This window comes from Muntiacus reevesi, chromosome 2 (genome assembly GCF_963930625.1).
Source record: "Muntiacus reevesi chromosome 2, mMunRee1.1, whole genome shotgun sequence".
NCBI lineage: Eukaryota > Metazoa > Chordata > Mammalia > Artiodactyla > Cervidae > Muntiacus > Muntiacus reevesi.
This window is the reverse complement of record NC_089250.1, coordinates 198,290,256-198,304,051: the sequence shown is the minus strand read 5'-3', so window position 1 is coordinate 198,304,051 and position 13,796 is coordinate 198,290,256. Positions and strand designations below refer to the sequence as shown.

At 38.7% G+C, this 13,796-nt stretch overlaps 1 protein-coding gene across 1 annotated transcript in view; it reads right to left on the bottom strand.

Annotated features, from left to right (window-relative positions):
* The window catches only part of MOSMO (modulator of smoothened), a 79,939-nt gene that overhangs the window by 63,473 nt on the left and 2,670 nt on the right, over nucleotides 1-13,796 (bottom strand). The window lies entirely within an intron of this gene.

Sequence of the window (13,796 nt, the reverse complement as noted above, 5' to 3'; positions counted from 1 at the left end):
ATACGCAGATGACACTGCTCTTATGGCAGAAAGTAAAGAGGAACTAAAGAGCCTCTTGACGAAGGTGAAGGAGGAGAGTAAAAAAGTTGGCTTAAAACTCAACATTCAAAAAACGAGTATCGTGGCATCTGGTCCCATCACTTCATGGTACATAGATGGGGGAAACAATGCAGAGTGACAGACTTAATTTTCTTGGGCTCCAAAATCACTGTGGTCAGTTACTGCACCCATGAAATTAAAAGACGCCTGTTCCTTGAAAGAAAAGCTATGACAAACCTAAGCAGCATATTAAAAAGCAGAGATATCACTTTGCCCACAAAAGTCAATACAGTCAAACCTACGTGTTGCAGGAAGGGGGACCCCTTCCAGGGCCTGAAACTGGGCTCTTGTCTAACACTCAGAAATGAATTGTCCGAGGAGACACATGTGCTGACAAAGCAAAAGATTTTATTGGGAAGGGCACCCGGGTGGAGAGCAGGAGGGTGAGGGAACCCAGGAGAACTGCTCTTGAGATTTTTGTGCCTCGAAAGCACCTTTCTTCGTGAAAAACCTAAGGGAGGATCTTTACCCCATATGGAGGGGGAGGCATGGGGGGGGGTCGAGATTGCCCCATACCTTTTTTACTCTGTTTTGAGGATATTTTAGGGATTTTAGGATGGAATTTTACAGAAGGCCTAATTGGAGATGTATCTTCTAGACTTTTAGGAGCGTCTTTGGCAAAAAAGGACCAATCCTCATCAGAATGATAATGAGCTGCTGCTTCCTCTAAATCTTCCTCATCTTGGGATGAAAGTTGTTTTTCTTTTTCATCCCCACCTTCTGGATGACTATTGGTGTTCAGAGCAGCTAACATTTCTCTTAACTGTTGATAGCTCCGTTTGGACTCATCATCGTCTTCATTTCCCTTAACTTTCACTCTTTCGGATTCGTGAGTCGGATCTAAGGCATCTCTAATCATACTCCACAGGGAGAAGGTACCAGTGGGCACCTTCTCTGGTCCATGTAAAGTATAATAATCTCTTAACTGTTTTCCCACCTTTTCCTATGTATCTAAGTTAACAGTGTCCTCTTCTGGGAACCAAGGGCATTGTTCCTGTACAAATGTGAAAAAAGATTGAATGCTGGCCTTTTTCACTTTAATACCTCTCTTGTTTAATAGTTGTAATATCACTCCAATAAAAAGTTGCCTTTCTTTTGACTCCCTGTTACCCATTTTTGTTAGCAATTAGAAGAAGAAAAAGGAGAGGATCTTTAGAGGAGAAGGAACCTGAAACGTACCCACCTTTCTTACCCTACCTTTCTTATGCAGGGGGGCCTGTAGCGCCCTAGTGAGGTCCTAAAGAAGAAACCTGAAGTCTACCCTCTTTCCTCACCCTACCTTTCTTATGCAGGGGGGCCTGTAGCGCCCTAGTGGGGTCCTAAAGAGGAAATCTGAAGCCTACCCTCTTTCCTCACCCTACTTATCTTATGCAGGGGGGCCTGCAGCGCCCTAGTGGTGTCTTAGCCGTCCCGAAAACTGAACAATGGGGGGGCTTACCTGCAGGTTCCCTGTTCGTGGCGCCACTTACCGAGGCTGGACCCCAGCACCTACGGTTTTTCCAGTAGTCATGTATGAATGTGAGAGTTGGCCTATAAAGAAGGCTGAGCGCCAAAGAATTGATGCTTTTGAACTGTGGTGTTGGAGAAGACGCTTGAGAGTCCTTTGGACTTCAAGGAGATCTAACCAGTCAATCCCAAAGGAAATCAGTCCTGAATATTCATTGGCAGGACTGATGCTGAGGCTGAAACTCCAATACTTCAGCCACCTGATGCAAAGAGCTGACTCACTGGAAAAGACTCTAATGCCTGAAAGATTGAAGACAGGAAAACAAGGAGGCCACAGAGCATGAGATGGTTGGATGGCATCATTGACTCAATGGACATGAGATTGAGCAAACTTTTGCGGGATAGTGAGGGACAGGGAAGCCTAGGGTGCTGCAGTCCAAGGGGTCACAAAGAGTCGGACATGACTGAGCAACTGAACAACAAACAGATGAGGAAACTAAACTCAGAGGTCAAGCAAGAAGTCCAAAACCACAGAGCTTGAAAGTGGCAGAGCCAGAATCTGAGCTGAATTCTGGCTTCACCCCTGTATTCCTTTTACAACATCTTTATTAATATTTTCCCAAGAATTCAATATATTATATCATATACACCCACTTTTATTTTAAATCAAGAGATAGATGGACGGTGAAAGAGGAGCATGGAACTATTTTCTGGTTGGGAAAAATAGAAAGAAAAAGCATTCAGGTAATTTTTCAAGCACAAACAAAACATCTACAGCAAAGCCTAAATTAGAAGCCAAGTATCAACAGAAATACTCTTCAAGTTAAAAACACTTAATTTGTACCATTTGTACCCCAACTGACACAGAAAATACTATTTTCCTCCTTATTCTATTCATTCATAGGGCCCCTCAACAAACAGTAACCATACTAACCAGGACTAATGGTCCCTCTCATGGGGGTTGGATGAAGAATATTGGATCCAGCTTATTCTGTACCACTTTGCTTTCCTATGGAGAGATCATTCATCCACTATAAGTTCCTTATCTTCCCCATGTCTACTTCCTACCATCACACACCACACAAATCACACATACATTCATGCACTCATACAAATCTTCCTCATCTCCACTGAGTTAATTCTATCTCTGGATATTCTACCTCAAGAAATCTCTTAAACATACATTTTCTGCAAGTCTTCTTTTTCTTCCTCTGCCAGGGTGATTTGTAAGTAAAAAATGACTCAAAATATTGTTGACAAATGTTAAGAAGAATCTCAGGGAAGCACCTCTGTCACACAGAAGAAATCTCATGTGTTAAAGTCAAATTGACAAAGGATCAGAGATACAAGCTATTTCTACTTTTTAAAAAGCTTTTTATCAGTAATGTAACTGTATTGCTTTCTATTTTTTTATACAGAAGCAAATATTTCAGTCATGACATGGTCTTACAGACTAGCCTAGTAACCTAATTTCTGTACTGACCCAGAGAATCAACTAATCAACCTACAAATTAGCTTTCACCTTAAAATATTTTCTTCAGAGTTGGGAATAACTAGATAGTAGCTGGACCTTACTTTCCAAAATAAAAACCAACTGACAACATGTAAAAAAATTGTGAATTTCGTGGACATACAGCTATTGAAAGAAAACTTGGTATATTAAAAATATAAATATCATATTTGTGAAAATGAGAGATGACAACTAGGGATGCCAAATCCCTCTTTCCTGATTAGCCCCTTTCTGCTTCGATATTCTACGCTCGCTTGAAATATAACCTCTAAACCAAAATCATCACTTTTGCCCTTAAAGTGGCTCACTGTCCAAAGTTCCCAATTCTGTTCCCTACTCCAGGTTTAAAGACTTAGTGTCTACCGTGACGCTTCCTCTTTCCTGCCAAGTGCAAATTGGAGCGAGTGCTAAGGTACAGAGATCAATAAATTTTATGCCCTGTTCTTTTTTTATATATAAAATTTAAAAAAATATTTATTTTTGTCTGTGCTGGGTCTTCGACGCTGCGTGGGCTTTTCTCTAGCTGTGGAGAGTGGGGGCTACTCTTTAGTTGCGGTGTGGAGGCATCTCATTGTGGAGCACAGGCTCCAGAGTGACCAGGTTTCAGTACTTGTGGCACGTGGGCTCAGTAGTTGTGGCTCCATATAAAGCACATGCTCCGTAGTTGTGGTGCGTGGGCTTAGCTGCTCCAAGACATGTGGGATCTTCCCAGACCAGGGAATGAATCTTTGTCTCCAGCAATGGCGGGTGGATTCTTTACCACTGAGCCAGGGAGGAAGCCCTATTCTTATAGAACTTTAAAAATCTACACTAGAAAGCAGGGAAAGTAACATACAAATAACCATAATACAGATATCCTACCATGAAAAACACACAAGAGGGAAAAATCACGTGAGGTAGGGGATCAAAACAGATTTTTATGAAGACAGCAGTTGACATATGCTTGGAAGATGGGTAGGACACTGACCGACAGGAACTGCTAAGCATGAGAGAGCATCACACTGAGAATAAACAACATAAACAAAGACTTAGAGATGAATAAAGAGACTACAGATTATATTTAGGAGACAGAAAAGTAATACAGAGGGACTGGAATGTAGATCCATGTAGGGAAAAGCAGGATCAAAAGTTGGAAAGATAAGCCAGAGGCATGTTGCGAAGATCATTAAGGGCCTTCTGTGCTATGGTAGATGAAGGGTCACTGAGGTTTCTGGTCCAAACATATGCAGTGGTTAAAAGCCAGATTCTGGAGCTAGATTCAAATCTCAGCTTTCCCACTTAGCAGCTGTGTGACCCTGGGCAACTTACTTAATTTCTTTGTATCTCTGTAGGGCTAATAGCAGCACTTAGGCATGTTGTGAGGATTCAATTGGTTCACACATGTAAAAAATGTCGAGAAAAGTAGCTGTCATAAAGCAAGCACTTATAAGTATTTGCAACTATTTAACATCATGAGAAACGCTGGGCTGGAAGAAGCACAAGCTGGAATCAAGATTGCTGGGAGAAATATCAATAACCTGAGATATGCAGATGACACCACCCTTATGGCAGAAAGTGAAGAGGAACTAAAAAGCCTCTTGATGAAAGTGAAAGAGGAGAGTGAAAAAGTTGGCTTAATGCTCAACATTCAGAAAACTAAGATCACGGCATCTGGTCCCATCACTTCATGGGAAATAGATGGGGAAACAGTGGAAACAGTGTCAGACTTTATTCTTGGGGGTTCCAAAATCACTGCAGATAGTGACTGCAGCCATGAAATTAAAAGATGCTTACTCCTTGGAAGGAAAGTTATAACCAACCTAGATAGCATATTAAAAAGCAGAGACATTATTTTGCCAACAAAGGTCCATCTAGTCAAAGCTATGGTTTTTTCAGTGGTCATATATGCATGTGAGAGTTGGACTGTGAAGAAAGCTGAGCGCCAAAGAATTGATGCTTTTAAACTGTGGTGTTGGAGAAGACTCTTGAGAGTCCGTTGGACAGCAAGGAGATCTAAACCAGTCCATCCTAAAGGAAATCATGAAACTCCAATACTTTGGCCACCTCATGTGAAGAGTTGACTCATTTGATAAGACCCTGATGCTGGGAGGGATTGGGGGCAGGAGGAGAAGGGTATGACAGAGGATGAGATGGGTGGATGGCATCACTGACTCGATGGACATGAGTCTGAGTAAACTCTGGGATTTGGTGATGGACCGGGGGGCCTGGACTGCTGCAATTCATAGGGTTGCAGAGTCGGACACGACTGAGCAACTAAACTGAACTGAATATTACCATCCTATCCTTTAGAAAGATAAATTTAGCAGTGATGTATAGAAATGAACTGAAATGAATCTTCCCATACACTTTAGAGGTTCCTCAAAGATAAAATACTCTTTCATTCACTTAAAAGAAATCCCTCAGAATATTTAGTACAGTTCCTTACAGACCACACATATCTTAATAAGCATTTATTGTGAGACTGTCTGTAATAAAGTACACTGGTATAGGAAATATCTACGTGAAGATTTAAGGAATATTCACAGTAAATGAAAGATTTATTAAAATGGATGGTACTTTATGAGTGAACTGGTCATAAATGAAATGGCCTTGGAGATCTTTGCCTTACTTTGCACATGTCATATTTTTGAAAAAAATTTCTGTATTATAGCTGAAAGTGGACCCAATAATGTTCCAGGTAAATAACTTACTGTGACTATACCACAAATGGGGAGACCCAATGAAATTCCCCTCTCCATTTTCTTACTTGACCCAACCAACTGCATTTTCTTTACTTTTTTTAATCTCTAATGATAGCAGTATACGGTCTCTGTTGAACAGATCTATATTAAAAGTCAACAGCTGCCTTTTTGCTCAATATACACAACAGCAAGTGTCAAAATACCAAATGTGACCTTTTATTTATAGCAAAGCTAGTAAAAAGAGACATACAAAAAGTGCAGTCTTTTCATCTCATTTAAAAAGAAAAAAAAGCAATTTAAAGAACTGTCAGTTTGCTTAAAAACTGAGGTCATAAACTGAAATGTCATGTAAGTAAACTATATATTCTGGTTTATATATACTCATAAGTACATGTAAGTATCATTGATAGCAACACCCAAATCTTTATGCTTCTTTGTCAACTCTAAAGCAATAAATCCCAAAGGACTATTTCATTCTACTTGCCCATGGCATATCCAGTAAGGATATTCAATTTAGCTGTGATTTACAGCTAATGAGAGAATACATAATAAATTTTAGAGAGGTATGTTATTGAAAAGTGATTTTGATCCAAATACTTAGTTTTAGGTACTTTGATTTTCAAGGATCCTTAGGTTCCCTCATTCTCTTATTTAACCTCTCTACTATTTCAACAATACGCTTGCTAAATACTGGGTGTCCCTGATGGCTCAGACTGTAAAGAATCTGCATGCAATGCAGAAGACCCAAGTTTGATCCCTGGGTCGGGAAGATCCCCCAGAGGGAGTGGCTGTACACTCCAGTATTCTTGCCTGGAGAACTTCATGGACAGAGAAGTTGGTGGACTATAGTCCATGGGGTCACAGAGTCAGACTCGACTGAGCAACTAACACTTTCATTTTTTCACCTTGATTTTCAAGGATCCTTAGGTTCCTTCATGCTCTTAGCTAACCTCTCTTTTTCAACAAGGTTGTGTTAGTTAGCTTTTTCAACAATAGCTTTGCTAAATATTACCTTTTCATCAGTCTACAGTCAATAAAGAATAAAATAATGTTACCACTACCCATAATCTATTGTTACCAAGTGGACCATGCTTTTTAAGTATCAAACTTATCAGCAGTTACTTGCCAGCTGGGCAAAGAATTCTAGAAAGTACCTGGAAAAACATGTGTAACTTCAGAGCTTGACAATAAAACATTCTGACAAACAAAAAAATATGAATGCTATGTTTATGTGAATAATCATAAATAAGTAAAGTTGTAGATATGAAATTTACACCCATATATTATCACTGCTGTCACTGTACAGCCTAATTTCTTGGGTTATTCAGAGGATATAAAACAAGGTCACTATGTAAACAATTATCCATTCAAGTTGCATGATTAAGCTATTTATAACTCAATAACAATAATTTCATGAACAGCAATACTTTATTACATGTCTAAATTTCCCCTGTAAGATTATGAAATATAGCCCACTGCTTAAGTATGCACTGAAATGGGGTATGGAAAAATTCATAAACTCACAGGTACATTGAAGAAGCTAATGACAACTAGAAGAAATTTTATTTCATAAACAAAAACTGAAGAATTTTCAGTTGTACTATTTGCCAGGTTTCTATCAAGAAACTATCTCATATATCTCAAACTTATTTTCAGCCTTTGAGGTGAGACTAATTGACTGTACTCTAACTGAAAGCTTTACAGATCACTATAGTCCCTTAAAAATAATTTGGGAAATATATGATTTTCACAATTCACTGCAGATACTACTCTTTATATACCTGTTGTTCAGTCACTCAGCAAACCAGTCAATCTTTAATATATAGGAGAACAGAAAGTTGGGGTCTGAACCAGCGCAGCAATTGGAAGTTCTACAAGAGGTATTAACCACATCTGAATGATATAACTTGGATTAATAAAAAAATCATCAACTACAACTTGTCTAAGATCAATTATACGGCTAGCAAATTGTGGGACTGGGATTTGACTACATGTTGATCTAACCCAAATCCTGTGTGCTCTTTCCAGTATGGTAGGCTGTTTTTCACTTAGAAAACCTCTTTAGTCTGTTTCAGAAATATATAAACTCATGCATTCCTTGGTTTTGGTACTTACATATATCCCATGAAGTTTACATCAGAACTGCAATTGACTTCACAGTCTGTATTCCTGGAAAGCTCCCTTCCCCAAGTTGGATTTCAGAAATATTCACCACAGACACACTATTGCCTTAAATCTCTTACAAGATAGGACACAGGTAAATAAATAAAACAGATAATACAAAAGGGAAACATTTTAAAATTAGGATTTTTGACCTTTCATATAACAATGACCAACACTTGAGCAGTTGCTATATATTAGGCCATGTGCTAGTTCTTCATATGCCATATTTTCTCACAACCATCCTTTGAGATAAGTATACTATTCTCAATTTTATAGCTGAGAAATCAAATTACATGCCCCAAACCATAAAATTCATAAAAAGGGAATTAAAAAATCAAATCTAGATTGACTCAAATCTCATGGGATATTTTACTACATTGCAACTCCAATACAAACTCAACATTTATGAGGAAAGGGGTTAACAACAGAACTATTTTAGGTTTATACTAAGCTGAACAGTGGAGAACTGATGTATATTACTCTTACTATGCCAGCTTTGAAAGGGGTTCTGGCAGCAAAGTGAGGAAGAACTCAACAAGTCTGGTCAGTCTAATAAATGCAACGGCTGTCATCACTCTGTAATACCTTTTTCAGAATTTCCTTCCTCTTAGATTTTTCCACTCTCTCATGACTTCTGTCTATGTTCTTGGTCCCAAATTCCCCCTCACCATATCTTTTAGGTCAACTAGCTTACATCTTTCATCCTGAAGTGCCTACATCTCTGTTGATAATAGTAAAAAGAGGGGCTTTTTGAAACTAAGGTTGTAAAATAAATAAATGCTTTGTTCAGGAAATCTCATCTCATATTGGAAAATCTGGACTATGATGTGAAATTCACAGTATTATAAATTATTTCAAGCTTCAAGTATGATCTGTGAACACTGTAAAAAGACTGGTCTTTGAATTTTTATTCAAAGTTGTTATTTGATATGCTTAAATAAGTAATACTGATGATATTACTTTTTTAAAAACCAAGGAAAAAATTTTATACCACTTTACCATTATGAAGAAGTGGTAATCTTGGAAGGCAAAGAAATTAACTGGCCCCAATATCTATCAACTGATGAATGGATAAATAAATGGGGATACACCACACAATTTGGCAATAAGAGGAAATGAACTACTGATATTTGCTATAATATGGATGAACATTGAAAATATTATGCTAGGTGAAATAAGCTTATCACAAAAGACCACACATTGCATGATTCCATTTATATAAAATGTCCAGAATAAGCAAATCTACAAAAACAGAAAGCAGTCTGCCTAAGAACCAGGAAGTTGGGGGGTGATGGCGAAGGGATCTGGGGTTTCTTTTGGAGTATTGAGAAAGTTCTAAAATTGACTGTGGTTATACAAACCACTTCATTGTACATTTTAAATAGGTGCATCTTAAGGTTAATGAAATTATATCTCAAAAAAGCTGTTTTAAAAAAGAAATTTATTGGGAAAAGACTCAAAAGGCCATTGAAGAAATTTTGTTAACGATTTTTAAGTTAAAGAAGAGCACAATCTCAAGATTTCTGCTCTCTGAGGTAAGCCAGTTCTGTCCTTCTCAACAATTCATGTCCAAACACGACAAAATTCTAGACAGTTTAGTTTGTTTAACAAATGATGTTACAAAGCTCCTTCACACCAAACCAACTCTGATTACTGAAGCTGTCACAGTTCAGGAAAAGGGCTTATCATTTAATCATTTTCTACTATTTAATATACAGATGTGCTTTGGAAGCTTGTAATTTTAATGTTTTAAACCAAAGGCTACCAACTTATAGGCTAGGATCTACCTAAAGATCTTGAACCCTTATGTGACAGATGACAAGCCCACAGTGTCCTATCTGGGGTTTACCAGGATTTTTTGTGGAGAGAGTAGTGGGTAACAGAATGGAAAATGAAACCCCTCCTCATCTTTTTCAATCATCTGCCAGTCTTCGTACTTGAGAAAAAAGAAAATCCTTCCTTGCAAAAGGCTAGCCATCTCCTAGGTTTCAACCAGCTAAGGCTTTCTTCCCACTTCTGATGTTTTTATCCATGAGGGGAAGGGTGGAGGTACCGCTGTTAAGAATATCTAAGTTTATCTGTGTCCTCTCACTCAATCTTTCTCAGGTCAGGAGGAATGATGTCATTTGACTGGCAGTTTAACATAAAAAACTGGGCATAAGTGGTCCAACTTTTTGCCCTTGGGAGCAAGTTGCCTAAAGGGAGCACTCATCTCTTTTGTTTTTTCCCACTGAAAGTCCTACAGAGCAGGTCCCCCAATCCTGCCTGGGACTGGAGAATTAAGTCTGTTCAATTTTGAGGCCCAGTAAGAGGAAGCTGGAGAAGGGAAAGGCTACCCACTCCAGTATGCTGGCCTAGAGAATTCCATGGACAGTCCATGGGGTTGCCAAGAGTCGGACACAACTGAGTGACTTTCATTTTCAAGAGGAAGTTACTTGTCCAAGGATATAAGTCACATTCTCCAATATCCTCTTTATCAATATTAAATAATATTTTGGCTCCTAAATATCTTACTCTTTTTTTCTCAATTAGTTCACAACATAAATAGGGACGAGGATGATAACAAGACTCCTTAAAAACTCACATCCAATCTAATTTTAAAAAGAACAAGAGTGAAGATATTTTCAGGAACAAATACACTATGACAGACTATAATCTGAATAAGAGAACCAATTCTAGAGAGAAAAATTTTGCTTAGATATAAGGAAGAGGTTCAAGTTCCATCAGGTGCTGGAAGACTCCTGGGAAACACTTGGAAATCTTCATAAAGAACACTAAGTAAATCCATCTAGGATGATACAGGATGGTAATAATCTTCAATGGTTGGGCTGAGCCAGTGGCTCAGCAGTAAAAAAATCTGCCTACAAAGCAGGAAACACAGGGTTGATCCCTGGGTCAGGAAGATCCCCCGGAGGAGGGCATGGCAACCCACTCCAGTATTCTCGCCTGGAGAATCCCATGGACAGAGGAGCCTGACAGACTACAGTTCATAGATACAAAGAGTTGGTCACGACTGAAGTGACTGAGCATGCACAATCCTAAATGGTCACTGAAATCTGTGCCATAAAGGGATGATGCCTCAATAAAAGGATCTCTAGATCACTTATATTTACCAGGAGCATCTTTGCTGATCTTGTTAAAAATCTTTATTTTTCACTAAAGATTTGTTTTTGAGGGATGAGAAAACAGTAACTGTGAGAAAACAGTTAAGGTATTTATACAAAGTGCAGGACATCCCTTTAATACTGAAACCCAAATCTCCTTTACCTCTTCTGTTCTGGCAAAAATTTAACCCACTGATGTGTGCACAAATTCCTACATAGGTAATACTTCAATGAAGAGTGTTCTTGAAGGGAGACTTTGCGACTGAAACTCAAATCTCATGTGCAAAGCACCAACTTATGGGGGAAAATGTAGAAATGACTATTTAACATTGGCCAAATATAAGAACCCTAGGGAATCAAATCAAGTCATAGATGTCAAAGTGCTTCAAAAACTATAAAGCACTACATAAAATATTGTCTTGATATTGAGTTCCAGTAACTAGTAGAAATTTGACCCTAGTATAGCAGAATTAATGTAATTCTGCCATTATATTTACCTATCATTTAATACTTTTTATTACATTAATAGAAACTCCTAAGGGTCCTTACTAAAGTATCCCCCCCCAATGTATATTCCCCATACAAACGACATCTATTTGTGTTACACTCTAGAGTTCACTGGTGGTCCAGTGGTTAGGAATTGGGGTTTTTCACTGCCAGGGGCTTGGGTTCAATCTCTGGTTGGGGAAGTAAGGTCCTGCAAGCCACTTGTCTTATGGCACAGTCAAAAAAAAAAGGGGGGGGGGTGGTAGTCATCATATTTTTAAAAGTTTGTGCATAATCCACAAGCTATTAGAACAAATTCAGGAAATGCTATCACACACAGATGAAAATGAAAGGAATACAGTTTCTCTGTATTTGGGCCAATACTATAAAAACACATTAAAAACTGCCAGTATGGGACTTCCCAGGCGGCTCAGTGGTAAAGAATCTGTCTGCCAGTGCAGGAGACACTGGTTCAATCCCTAGGTTGGGAAGATTCCCCTGGAGGAGGAAACAGCAACCCACTCCAGTATCCTTGCCAGGAAAATCCCATGGACAAGAGGAGCCTGGCATGCTAGAGTCCATGGGTTTGCAGAGTCAGACATGACTGAGCATGCCAAAGCAGGGGACATGGGTTTGATTCTTGCTCCAAGAAGATTCTACATGCTGTGGGGCAACCAAGCCTGTAAGCCACAACTACTAAAGCCCACATGCTCTAGACCCCAGGCTCTGCAACAAGAGAAGCCACCCCAATGAGCAGCCCATGCACCGCAAGAAGAGTATTGAGCCGAAGAGGAGCCTCTGCTCACTGCAACTAGAGAAAGCCCATGTGCAGCACTGAAGAACCAGCACAGCCAAAAAAAAAGTCTTAAAAAATGGTAAATTAAAAAAAAAACACACAAAACTTCCAGCATGAAACATGGCTCATAATCTTACAGTCATATAGTTTATTAGTTCGGATTTAAGGAAGTTATTTTACTCAGCTTTTTGTTTTGGGATATTTCATTTCCTTTTGGGATACTTCATTTCCTTTCAGAAGCTGAGTACAGAGACTAGAAGTTGGAGATGAGAGGCTAAAAGAGGAGAAACAGTGATGGAGAAGTCCAAAGCCAAAAGGGAAGACAAGTTTATCTGACTTGTGTTAAGCCTTGATGTTTCCTCACTTCCAAGCATCTAATGAGATTGTGTCAGTTCTCAGTAATAAGTTCTGAGCTTCAGTTTCAAAACTGGGATTTTGACACCTGTTACAAACTTGAACAGCAATACAATGATATCTAACTTTTAACGAGCACTTACTATGTATCAGGCATTGTTCTAAATGTTTTACATGGATTAAACTCAATCATTACAATAACTCACTGAGATGTTATCTCTATTTTACAGAAGGGGAACTTTAGAGAAAGGCCAGGTAGGTTAACTAAAGTAACAGAGCTACTAAGTGCTAAAGCTTGCATTTGAATCCTAAGCTTTCCCTTACTAGTTTATGGCAGTGGTTTTCAAACTCCATTCTGAGGAACCTTTCGGCTCTAGGAGTTCTATTTTCAAAATATACTTTGTTCATTTAAAAAGCTGTAGTAAAAACATCGCAATCAAGACTTTTGTACAATGTATAATGCACCAAAGGGAATCAACAACATATTAACTTATTGCTGCCAGGTAAAGTCACTTTTTTGCAGATCTTAGCATAAAGCCAGTCCTGCCACCTTTGAAATCTTAACTGAACTTCCTGTAAATGTTTCATTGATTTGGAAAGTGTAACTCTGCACTGATTTTTTTCTTTTTTTTTTTTTTTAACTCAAGACTAGATCTGTCTGTTCAGGTAAAAAGTACAGTGAGCATACAAGCTCAAACACTAGGCAAGATTCAGATACATCTTACCACAATGCAAAGGTACAAGAGTGAACAAAGAAACATACTACTTCATTCATTTTAAATTTTGGGGAGCCCACTGTCGGATATATTTAACCTTAAGAAATACAGCTTAGGGAATTCCCTGGTGGTCCAGTGGTTAGGGCTCCATGCTCTCACTGCCAAGGGCCCTGGTTCAGCCTCTGACTGGAAAGTAAAATCCCACAAGGCATGGCCAGAAAAAAAAAAGAAAAAAAAAAAAGAAAGAAAAGAAAGAAATACCAGGTAGATATGATTTTGAAAAAATCTCCAGTGTTCTTACTATCTCCTCTTATTCCTCTTGCTAACCACAGAATATTTAACTGAAAGGTATCTTGAGATGGCAAGGGAAACTTAAAAAAAAACAAGCAAAACAATCACCTCCTCCACTCCCACTTCAGCCACACATCACCAGTGTCACAG